Source organism: Lathyrus oleraceus, chromosome 3 (genome assembly GCF_024323335.1).
Source record: "Lathyrus oleraceus cultivar Zhongwan6 chromosome 3, CAAS_Psat_ZW6_1.0, whole genome shotgun sequence".
Classification (NCBI taxonomy): domain Eukaryota; kingdom Viridiplantae; phylum Streptophyta; class Magnoliopsida; order Fabales; family Fabaceae; genus Lathyrus; species Lathyrus oleraceus.
In genome coordinates this window covers 176,645,039-176,656,124 of record NC_066581.1, presented here as the reverse complement: position 1 = coordinate 176,656,124, position 11,086 = coordinate 176,645,039, and the positions used below count along the sequence as shown (strand labels likewise).

At 41.1% G+C, this 11,086-nt stretch overlaps 1 long non-coding RNA gene across 1 annotated transcript; it reads left to right on the top strand.

Moving 5' to 3' along the window:
- Positions 1 to 2,663: 2,663 nt before the first annotated feature.
- LOC127129037 (uncharacterized) lies at positions 2,664 to 4,121 on the top strand. The gene is made up of 4 exons (XR_007806125.1): positions 2,664 to 2,926; positions 3,301 to 3,353; positions 3,598 to 3,675; positions 3,775 to 4,121. It is a non-coding gene; the product is annotated as an uncharacterized LOC127129037 (long non-coding RNA).
- The last annotated feature ends 6,965 nt before the right edge of the window (positions 4,122 to 11,086 follow it).

The window sequence follows — 11,086 nt, the reverse complement described above, 5'->3', positions numbered from 1 at the left end:
CGAAAAAACAACCGGCGAAGAAGGAATGACAGAAGAGTCGCCACCGTGCGTTATTTATCCCAAAGGAGGGAAAGGAAATGCTCGAAGTAAACCTGGAGAAAGGAAAGGACAAGACAAGGTCTCGCAACCAAATCTTGGGTTCGGGAGTCGATTATGCGAAGGGAAGGTATTAGCACCCCTACGCATCCGTAGTACTCTACGGGATCCACTCTTGTTGTTTCTTGTCTAAAGGGTGTATGTTTATCTAATGTACTATTTACTAAAAGGGTCAAGAGAAAAATGACTCGCACAGATATCGCATCCACTGCATACGTATCTCATCTGAATATGAGAATCAGAGTCTTCGTAGCTCGGGTACCTAAGGGTTAAAGAGGAGTGTGCTCGCTAAGACGTCGCGTCTTATGCCTACGTATCTCATCGGGAATGAGAATCAGAGCAAAACGTAGTTCAGCTGACTACGGGAACAATGGGTCTCGATTGCAACTAGGGCAAGAGAAAAGGAAAGTCTCGATCGCAACGAGGGCGAGAGAAAGGGAATGTCTCGATCGCAACGAGGGCGAGAGAAAGGATCGCAACGAGGGCGAAAGCAAACAAGGATTAGTTGTTAGTTGTTAGTCAAACTCGGCAAGACATCGCATCTTGTGCCTACGTATCTCATCTGAACATGAGAATCAGAGTTGCCGTAGTTCGGCCACACGCACACAAACAAACACAGGCAAAGGCAAACATGGAGCCCGACTGCCAATCACTGGACTTACATCAGCATCCGAACCAAAACACACACAAAAGGGCAAACGTGGAGCCCGAATGCCAATCACTGGACTTACATCAGCATCCGAACCCAACAAACCCACACTAGAACCCGAATGCCACTCGATGGACTTACATCAGCTTCCAAGCACACAACAAGCACAAACAAACGACAAATCGCTAAGGAGTCGGGAACTCGAGCCTAGCAACTGTCAGACAAACACACACAAAAAGAAAAAAAGGTGCCCGGAGTGGTCTCGCACGACCACCTGCCTACATACCTCGTCTGGAACAAGGATCAGGGCGATGTAGTTCCCCTACATAGGGGTTTCCATCTGAACATGGACTTAGAAAAGGAGGACACCAGTTGTGTCAAAAGAGAGTGGGCAATGTGTTCACGTCCTAGCAGTAGGTGTCGCAGCTCGCTGAATCGAGTCTTAGGCAGTTACCTCTTTGCAATAGAACGGACTACATGCCACGAGATCGGAGACGCTCAGAAAGGTCTAGAAGTGGGGAAGCTCTGCCCTAAAGTTGTCATGCAATATGTACTTAAGTGTTTAGGATTTACAAATGGGAATATCTACCTAATGTTAGCATGCAAAGAATATGGGAATTCTACCTATGTTATCATACAAAAGGATATGGGGATCCTACCTATGTTATCATACAAAGGGTTCTATCTAATGGGTGCTACCTAATCGGAACAAGAATCGACGAGTGGAGCAAGGAGGAGTATTAGGGATAAAGGTAGATGGCGATGCATGAAGCAATCGACTTACAAGGTTGATGGCGATGCATAAAGCAATCGGCTTACAAGGTTGATGGCGATGCATAAAGCAATCGGCTTACAAGGTTGATGGCGATGCATAGAGCAATCGACTTACAAAAGGGTGGATGAATACGTGCTGGTTCTGTTAGGTTTTGAAAAATGATTACTCGACGTTGGATCGAGGTTTTGATCTTGTTTTGAAATGGTTATCGAGTGTTCATTTTAATTCTTGTATTAACAGGTGAATAAAGAATGAAAGAAATAAATATTATACATTTCATGGGAGAGGGGTACATTTGTTATGAATGGGGGTTGTCATGGCAATCAAACAATAATAATACATGCCTCATACACCATACAAGTAGGCCACAGTTAATCAAACAATTAAGATATAAACAAGTATATAATCAAATCAAATAATCAAAGAATGAAATGAATTAGCATTAAATAATGTATGAGTGTAGGTGCGAAGGAACCGACTCATTGTAAGGAAGCCCAAGAGTAAGCTATGTGAGGTCGATGGCGATGCTTAAAAGCAATCGACTTACAAGGGTGTAAAAAATGGGCTCGATATTAAATCGAGAAAAGTATGATTTTTTTATAATTTTAAAAATATGGTTTTTGAACTATGCATTACTAACAAATAAAATTATAATAAACATAAAAAAAAGATATTAACAAAATACTAAAAGAATAAAAAAAATGCTAAAAGAAAAATGATATAACTAAAAGAAATAAATGCTAAAACATGCCACTAATGAGTATTGAACCCACCCCACTCAAGAAAATGCACACTGCCCTTCTCCACCAGACCACCCATGGTTATTTAATATTGTGATGCTACTTTAAATATATAAACCGGGATAAAATAAAAAAGAAATGAAATAAAGAAACTAATAAAAAAAAAGAACCTGTTGGACTATCCTAATAAATCCCAACCGCTTGGCAGTTGGTTTTTAGAGGCTAGTGAGATTGGGAATACTAAAATACTATACTAATACACTAGTAAATGAAAACTTTAATAAATGAAAAACCTAGGAAGTTTAAACGTAAGAAAAAAAACTAATGGTTTCAATGTTGTTCTACTAAAAAAAAAATTAAAAGGGATAAATCAAAGGAAACCCAAAAAATAAATAAATGAAAACCACTGTAATCACAAACCCAAAAGACTCCTCGTCCCCAATCTCCCTCAATCTCACATTTCTCTCACCAGAACCCTCCTTCAATTGCGTCTCTCCCAAACTCTCGTCTTTCTCACAACACCGCTCAAACATCGCCTCTCAGACCTCTCTCTCGCGTACCCTTCGCTTACCCATCACTCAACAACGTTAAGCAACAACAGCGTAAATCCACGGTTTTACAGAGACCTCAAGCAGAAATCTCACCTTCGATGAGACGGCGAATCAGGTGCTTAAGTCTTCCGGCTCCTCTCTTCCAATACTGGTTCTTTGATTTTTGGGATTAGGGTTTGCCTTTGGGATTTTCCGCCTCCGATTTTCTGTTGTTCTCTAGGGTTTTGTTGTTGTGCTCTCCTTTTTTCTCTCCGCCTCTTCTCTTTATATTTTTGAATTATGGTTTCAAAAGACATGGTGGCTTCAAAAGAGTAATTCTGCAAGGCCCTTTTGATTTACCCAGAGGTGAATTGCCCAGTTTAATGCTAAAACCGAAAATTGATACTCTGAGCTCGCTGCTTTCTTCTTCATTTCTGCCTTTACTCTGTTTTGGGTAATCCTCTGAATTTTAACTGCTTTGTCTAATTACTCTATCTTTTTTAACCGCAGTAAAATTCTTAGAAGACTCAGTTGGTTTGGTTGAGGTTCAATGGCTGTAGCAGGTAACCTTAGAATTAAATGATTGAGAATGATGTTTTGGTTCACTGTTTACTTGTTCTTTCTGCTGCAGCAAATTTGGCTATGGCTTTGTATGTTGATGGTGCCACTCGCAATTGCCTTACTAACATTGACATTGCTTTTTTTTCATGGTGCAGCTTGTTTGATGATTGTATTATCACCAAGTGGCTGGCTGTAATAGACATACCTTACTGCAAACATGTGTAACAGGGTTTTTTCATCATGCAGGGCGATCATGGGAGTAGGGAGTGCTAAAGGAATGCTCACAACTGGTCATTGCAGGTGGTGTTTGGGCTGAAACCTGTGGTAAGTTTTACTTCACCTGTAATCTCTAGTTTTGTTGGGGTTAGTGGATATTTGTTTATCTGAAGTTCTAAAACATTGGTTGGTTTTTCAATTTGATAGGTCTGCAAATATTGATGGAACTTTGAAGAGCTGAGGCATCAACATATGCATATACTATTCCGGCCAACTCTATAGTCATACCTCCACCAACTTCAGGAGGCGTTGGTGCTTGGCTCTCTGGTCCAAAGTTTTATTTGGACAAGCTCCTATTTCTCTCCACTGATTATGGCTAACTTTCTCTGATTCAATCTTCTCCAATGTGATTCAATCTTCTCCGTCACGGGGTGGTGATGTAAAGGCAATAGGATTGTGTATTTGAGAGGTTGAATATAAAAGGATTCAGAACAGACTTAATCTTCTGTCATGGCCATGTGTAGGTGTGTTTCTGTTTTGATTGGAAGGAAGAACAAAATCAAGGTAAGAATGACATATATTCAAATATCGTGTCTGGTTTTGTCTTTTTGAGGTTGGAGTAAACATATAATTTACTTGCTTTGTCTCTTCAGGGCATTGAAAAATCTTCAAAAGGAAACCTGGAACAGTTGCATGCCAAAGTACGACACCCAACGATATCATCAAAGAGTCGTGATTTAAAGCCAGAAGCCAACCAGACGAATTCAAGGTGCAACGTGAAGGTTATGAGTCTTGAGAGTCCAATGAAGACTGAAGTACTAATTTTGGATGCCATACTGCCGGTTCTACTCAAACTCTTGGTACTAAGAGTCTCAACAGAAGATTTTATCGAATTGACCCTATCCTTGGATTTTGAAATTCCTTCCCTCTTACAACTCTCCGGGCCCTTTGAATCAACATATGGAGCTACTGCAAGCTTATTCCGTAAATTACCACAGTCTTGTTTCTGAGAAGAAAGACTGAAAGCTTCAGCAGTATCCTTTTTCTGGAAGGCCTCTTTTATTTCCTTAGAAGTTTTCATGTAAGCAGCATTCTGGATTGCACAGTCAGTTGCTGGTGAACTATTACCAGCAGCATGAGTCATTATGTTGCCATCAGATATGTTTTGACCTGTCTCACTAACTGATAAAATGGAATTAGAAAACACGTTTGGTTCAAACTCAATATCTGAAAGAATAACTATAGTTTCTGTATCTTTTTTTGCCAGTCATCACTTCAGAGTCCAAAATTTGTAAGCCTTTATCTTGTTTTTGTGCTTCTTCTGAACTGACTTCAATGATCCTCTACTTTCATAGGTACCAGGCAAAAAAAAATAAGTGTTGTTTTCTCCTTCATCTTCATCATATGCAACATCTTCACACCTAAATTCTGCTCCAGTATCATACTTCTTCTTGAATGCTACTACCAGCTTTTTTCACACTGATGACAGAGTTGCGCAGCAGCAGCTGTCTTCCAAAGACGCTCCCGTGCGAGATCATTTGCCATCCATGCCATTTCCTCTAGGACAAAATTCCAGTGAGACTTTCGGAGGACCGGTGAGGGTAATGTGTGAGCAGATAACTCCATAATTCTCTTCCGCTTGACCTCAATAATTGATTTCACTATAATTTGGCTTTTCAGGTTCTGAATTCTTCGACTGCTGCAGAGTTACATTTTTAGCAATCCCTTCGCTTACCGGTAGATTGGGATTTGGAAGATTTTTTTTTTCTTGGACTTAAGCTGCTTGTCATCCAGATCTCCAGAAGGCACTTTATGATCACTTTCTGATACACTCCACATTTCAAAAACAGATGTATCATTGGACTTTTCAAAAAGGGGACATGTGGAACGGTGTAGTACATTTTGGATGGCACCTTCAATATTTGAGCTCAAATGACTTACATCAATGCCATATACGCTTGCAGTTTCATCACCAGTAACATCATGTCCTTCCAAATTTCTAGCAAGATTTTCAAGACTTATGAAGTAACATCCTGACATCAACATACTTGAAATACTTGGATGCTAGTAAATCAATCAAGAAAAATTCAGCAAGACTATAAGAGTGAAGAATGAAAGGTTTGTATGCAATTAGAGCTCAGGACGCTTGCGTACGGTTTATGTGTGGAATTCGAGTTTTGGAAATTGGTTTCAAAAGTTTGTAATTGGATTTTGGTTTAATGGTTGAATAAGAATGGAATAGGTAAATGAACAAGTTAAAATTGAATTGATTCTTTTTGGTATTTTGTCTTGTAAATGGATATCCAATGGAAAATTATGGGTGAATTTAGGGTTTAATGAAATTGGGTTGACTTTGGTCAAAGTTGACCAAAAAGTCAACTGTTGACCAAAGTCAACAATTGGTCAAAAGTGTCAATTTTTTGTATTTTTCTTGTATGGAATCATATGTACTGGTTTAAACATGAAATAAATTGCAATGGATTAACAAATGGTTGAAATTGGTTTCACAATTGGCTTGAATGTTTGACTTTTGCAAAGAAAAATAACTTGACTGATAATGTGTATGAACAAAACCATGAAATAAGACCATAAGGTCAGGGTTTTGACATAGCATCCATGGACCAATAACATGACTGGCAAGTGGCTTGAAACACAAGAAGCTTGATTGTTCAGATGATCAAGACCATATGTGCATCAACAATCACATGAACAAACACCATGACTTTGGACCAAGACCAATCCTCATATAAAAAAAAACCAAAGTAAGGTTAGGCCAAACATGCTAAACAAACATAAAAATTCAGGATCAAAATCGGGGTATGACAGCTGCCCCTATTTAAACATCTTCAACTAGAGAATATGAAGCAGGACATTCTTCATATGATCATTGTGGGAGATGGTTAAATACTAAGAAGACCCAGATTTTGATCATGAATCCCTATGAAACCATGCCTGTCAGTATCATCAAAGAAGCAATCTCAAAAGAAGAATCCATCTGATACGGTGAAAATCGGCCTGAGTACCGAAACAGGAAGTTGACCTGAATACCAAAATAAATGGTAACACAGGAATACCCATAGCCTGAACGCCGCACTAAGCATCGGAATATGAGAGTATCAATGTTGGTCTGATCACCGAAAATCTGGTCTGAACACCACTTCGATCTGGAAATCGGAAACTGGCCTGAACGCCACATCGGTCTGGATACCGCCTCGGTCTGAACACCGGAAAACTGGTCTGAACACCATAAGTTCTTCGTCCTGATTGTTGAGAACTTCTTCGATCTGGAATCGGAAACTGGCCTGAACGCCACATCGGTCTGGATACCGCCTCGGTCTGAACACCGGAAAACTGGTCTGAACACCATAAGTTCTTCGTCCTGATTGTTGAGAACTTCTTCGATCTGGAATCGGAAACTGGCCTGAACGCCACATCGGTCTGGATACCGCCTCGGTCTGAACACCGGAAAACTGGTCTGAACACCATAAGTTCTTCGTCCTGATTGTTGAGAACTTCTTCGATCTGGAATCGGAAACTGGCCTGAACGCCACATCGGTCTGGATACCGCCTCGGTCTGAACACCGGAAACACTGGCCTGAATGCCACTTCGGTCTGGATACCGGGAACTCTGGCCTGAATGCCACTTCGGTCTGGATACCGGGAAAACTGGTCTGGACACCACAAGTTCTTCGTCCTGATTGTTGAGAACTTCTTCGATCTGGAAAACGGAAACTGGCCTGAATGCCACTTCGGTCTGGATACCGGGAACTTCTTCATGTCTATCAACATCGGCGAAGATAACAAAACAGTGATACGTGAGCCGGCACGCACGCCAAAGATGACCAATCAAAAGAGGATAAAGTTGCTAACTCGGAGCAAATACCCGAATGAAAGGGGAAGACCCACTGGGGACCATACTGCTTGATCAAGGCAAGTATCCAGAGGGGAAAATAGTATCAATACCGCAAGCTGGATACTGATAACTGCAAAGAGGGGATTACATCTACCGGTTTGTAGGCAGAAAACCACGGAAAAGTAATCAGTCATTGATAGGATGAGCACACAGGGTTAACTCTACCAATGGGATGAAAGTGGGATTTTACAACTACCAGCTAGTAGGTAGAAAACCACAAAGATAGGACTTACAACTACCGGTTTGTAGGTAGAAGCCACCAATTCTGCTGAGGATAAGATGAACGAGTGCCGGTTAGTGAGCGACTATTCATTTATGCCCCAGGGAAGCACGGGAGACAGCCAACAGGAAGCCAATTTAGGATCGATCCAAAAAGGCAGACTGAAACAGGACTCATCCTAATGAGGACAGAACTCAATAGGGAAAACCCATCCCGTTAGGGAGGGAACGGAAACAACCGTCATCCACGGAAACAACCTATCTAAATGATGAATGCATAAACACACGTCTCCTCCAGAGACAAACACCGGGGAACTCCAGGAACTGTGCTGAGGATCTTATAATCACGTCAACTTCCACCCTGCTGGGGAAAGACAAACCTTGCTGAGGATGCACTCCATCGAACCCGAACTGCTTGGAGATTACCTTGCTAGGGGAGGCAACCCATTCTTATCTCTATTGGGGATGATTTTCTCCAAACCCGATCCGCTTGGGGATAACAAGTCATGAAAAAACTTCAGTCTGAGCACTGGAAACAAACTTCTGGCTTGTCACTTAGGATACCGAGAATGTTTTATGCTTGCATGCGTATGTTTGAATTTTACGATGGCGTAATGCTCCGTGAAAACGGAAATGCTACGCGATTTGGGAGGATGCAATGCAATATGATTCTACATGCAGGGATGCGAAATGCTGGGAAAATGCCAAGCTGAAGCAAGGAATCCCGTTGGGGAAATGATGATAATCTTCCGGACCCTGGCACTACTGTTGGAGATGCACAGCATAATGAACTACGTGGGGAGATGACCGGCCGCGCGGTGTTCTAGTAATGGCGAGATACCGAGGCTCTGAATGGGGAGAGAACAGCGCTGTAAAACTGTTGTTGGGGAATCAATAGTGGTTCTGGCAACCATAATCTACGGGAGATGACTCAGCAGGGGGAGGCAAACACCGATACGGTACCGAGGTTATGCTTCTAGGAAAGAGATCATCAATCGGGGATTGAAAACATCGATCTGGCATCAAACTCTGAGGAACAGCTGCTTCTGCTGGGAAACTACAGTCTGACACTGTCAACTCCGCTGGGGATATATAGTCTGGCACTGTCAACTCTACTGGGGAGTGTATGGTCTGAAACACATGCTTGGGAGGCACCGTATGTGACGGTGTATTCGTCGCTATATGATCTATTGATTAAATCATAAGCTAAGCATACATTTGAAATTTCGAGTCGCCACCGCACTTTTATTTATCCAAAGGACTGGCTAAAAAGCGAACAAAAGCCTAAGAAGTTTTACACGTAGAAAACTAATAAAAAGATCAGAGATTCTGGGTAAGGGGTAAATTACGCAATGGGAAGGTGTTAGGCACCCACTACGTCCTAGGTACTCCTAGGGAGCCCTTTTTCACACTTGTTGTAAAAGATTGTTATTTGTTATGACATAAATATTGTGCAAACATGATTGGGATGATGAGAAAAGAATATACAATTTTTTTTTATTGGGTTATTGGGTTTGAACGGATAAACCCGCTGCCTACGTACCTTCCATCAAAGGTAAGGATCAAAACGCCGTAGTTCGGCTAAAAGATTTCCAAAAGTGAGTGGATTCAGTTTTAAACAATAGCACTGAGGCTTTTCATTATCAATGGGAGAAAACTCGACCAAAACAACAAATCCACCATGTGAGGATAGCTTCGACGCACTAGAGGGGTTAACCCTGTTTTCAGTACGGAAGACTTATAGTCGACTCACTAAGGATAGGCAAGATTTACATCAACCACAATGATAATTGAAACCTATGGCTAATGCATGAAAAGATTAATGGACAAAGCCAAAACAAGTGAATGAGTGAAGTTAATTGATTGTGATTATGAAAATGAAGTCAAAGTATGATTAAGATTGATTCGAAGAAGTATTATGAAATGGAGTTTGAAAAAAGTCAAGGACTTGAGTCCAGGTTTTTAGTTTGAAAAAACATGAAAATGTTTGCACAACACTTAATTCAACTTGAAGAGCAAAAGTGTGAAAAGGTTTAGGACGTAATGAGGGTGAATGGATGAGGATGGAAAGTAAAACTTCTCAGGAGGTTCACCTCTTGAAATCATATAGGAAATGATTCAAGTGTGTCCTATGGAATGCAATGGATAATAGAAAACAAACAAAGATGAAATCCAAAAGGCGGATATCGGATGCCAATCACTGGGCTTATACCAATCTCCTAAAACAGAATGGGATATCAGATGCCACTCAATGGACTTACACTAATCTCCACAGAAGAAAACAAGAAATGGGATATGAAATGTGGAAGTCAACTACCAATCTGTCTGGACTTAGGTTAACTCCACACACATGATCATAGGAATACCAATGCCTCAATGCAGGGACTTACAATGGATCCTCACATACAAGAACAATGCAACATGAGATGATGAGAAAGCAAATGCCAACTTGCAGGGACTTACAATTGCAATTTCTCATATAAACAGAGAAAGCAAAACATGGATGTCAGATGCCAATCTGTCTGGACTTACTCTAACATCCACAGTATGATCCTAGGAGAACAAATGCCAACTTGCAGGGACTTACAGTTGTTTCCTCACATACAAATCAAACAGATCAAATTATGATCACAGGACAACAGATGCCAACTTGCAGGGACTTATACTGTATCCTCACATACAAACAAAGCAACATGACAGAAGATATGAGTGACCAAAGAGGTCTTGCACTCTATCCTTCCATATCACAGGAGCAATGGCCAAAAGAGATGGACTTACAATTGTCCTCAATGGGTAAACAACAATGATAGCATCACAAGAGTAAATGAGAGGATCATGCACTAATGGCAATTGATGATGATGATAAATGCATAACATACAGGCAATCATGTGCATATGAAGCAATCAATCAATCAATGAATATCAAACAACACACTCTATAGCCAAACAATGGGGGCTCACACAAGAGGGTTTGACTTTGAAAGTCCACTGTAATAGGTAAAGGTCGCTCTTAACCTTGCCATTGAGAGGCTAAGGTGAAGCAGATGAATAGGAGATGAGGGGTGTGCCTCATTGCTTCTATCTCAGATCAGAGAGAGCATCAAATAATAGAAAGTGGGGGAGTTCAGAAAGATGGAACTCTTTCCCCTTTATTGACTCGATTAGATCTTGGGTTTTTATCTCAATGCTTCAACCATGTAATGGGAGCAAAGAGAGGACGCACTGAATAGTGGGGGATAGATTGCTTATCCCTACCTTCCACCAATTGCCTCAAATGAGGGCTTTTCCTGCTTGGGACAATTTTAAACATACACAGGCATTGCCTCTTAAGGAGGACTTCAGACAGTTTGCCCGGTCAAATAACAGACCGGGTCTCCAGACTACATG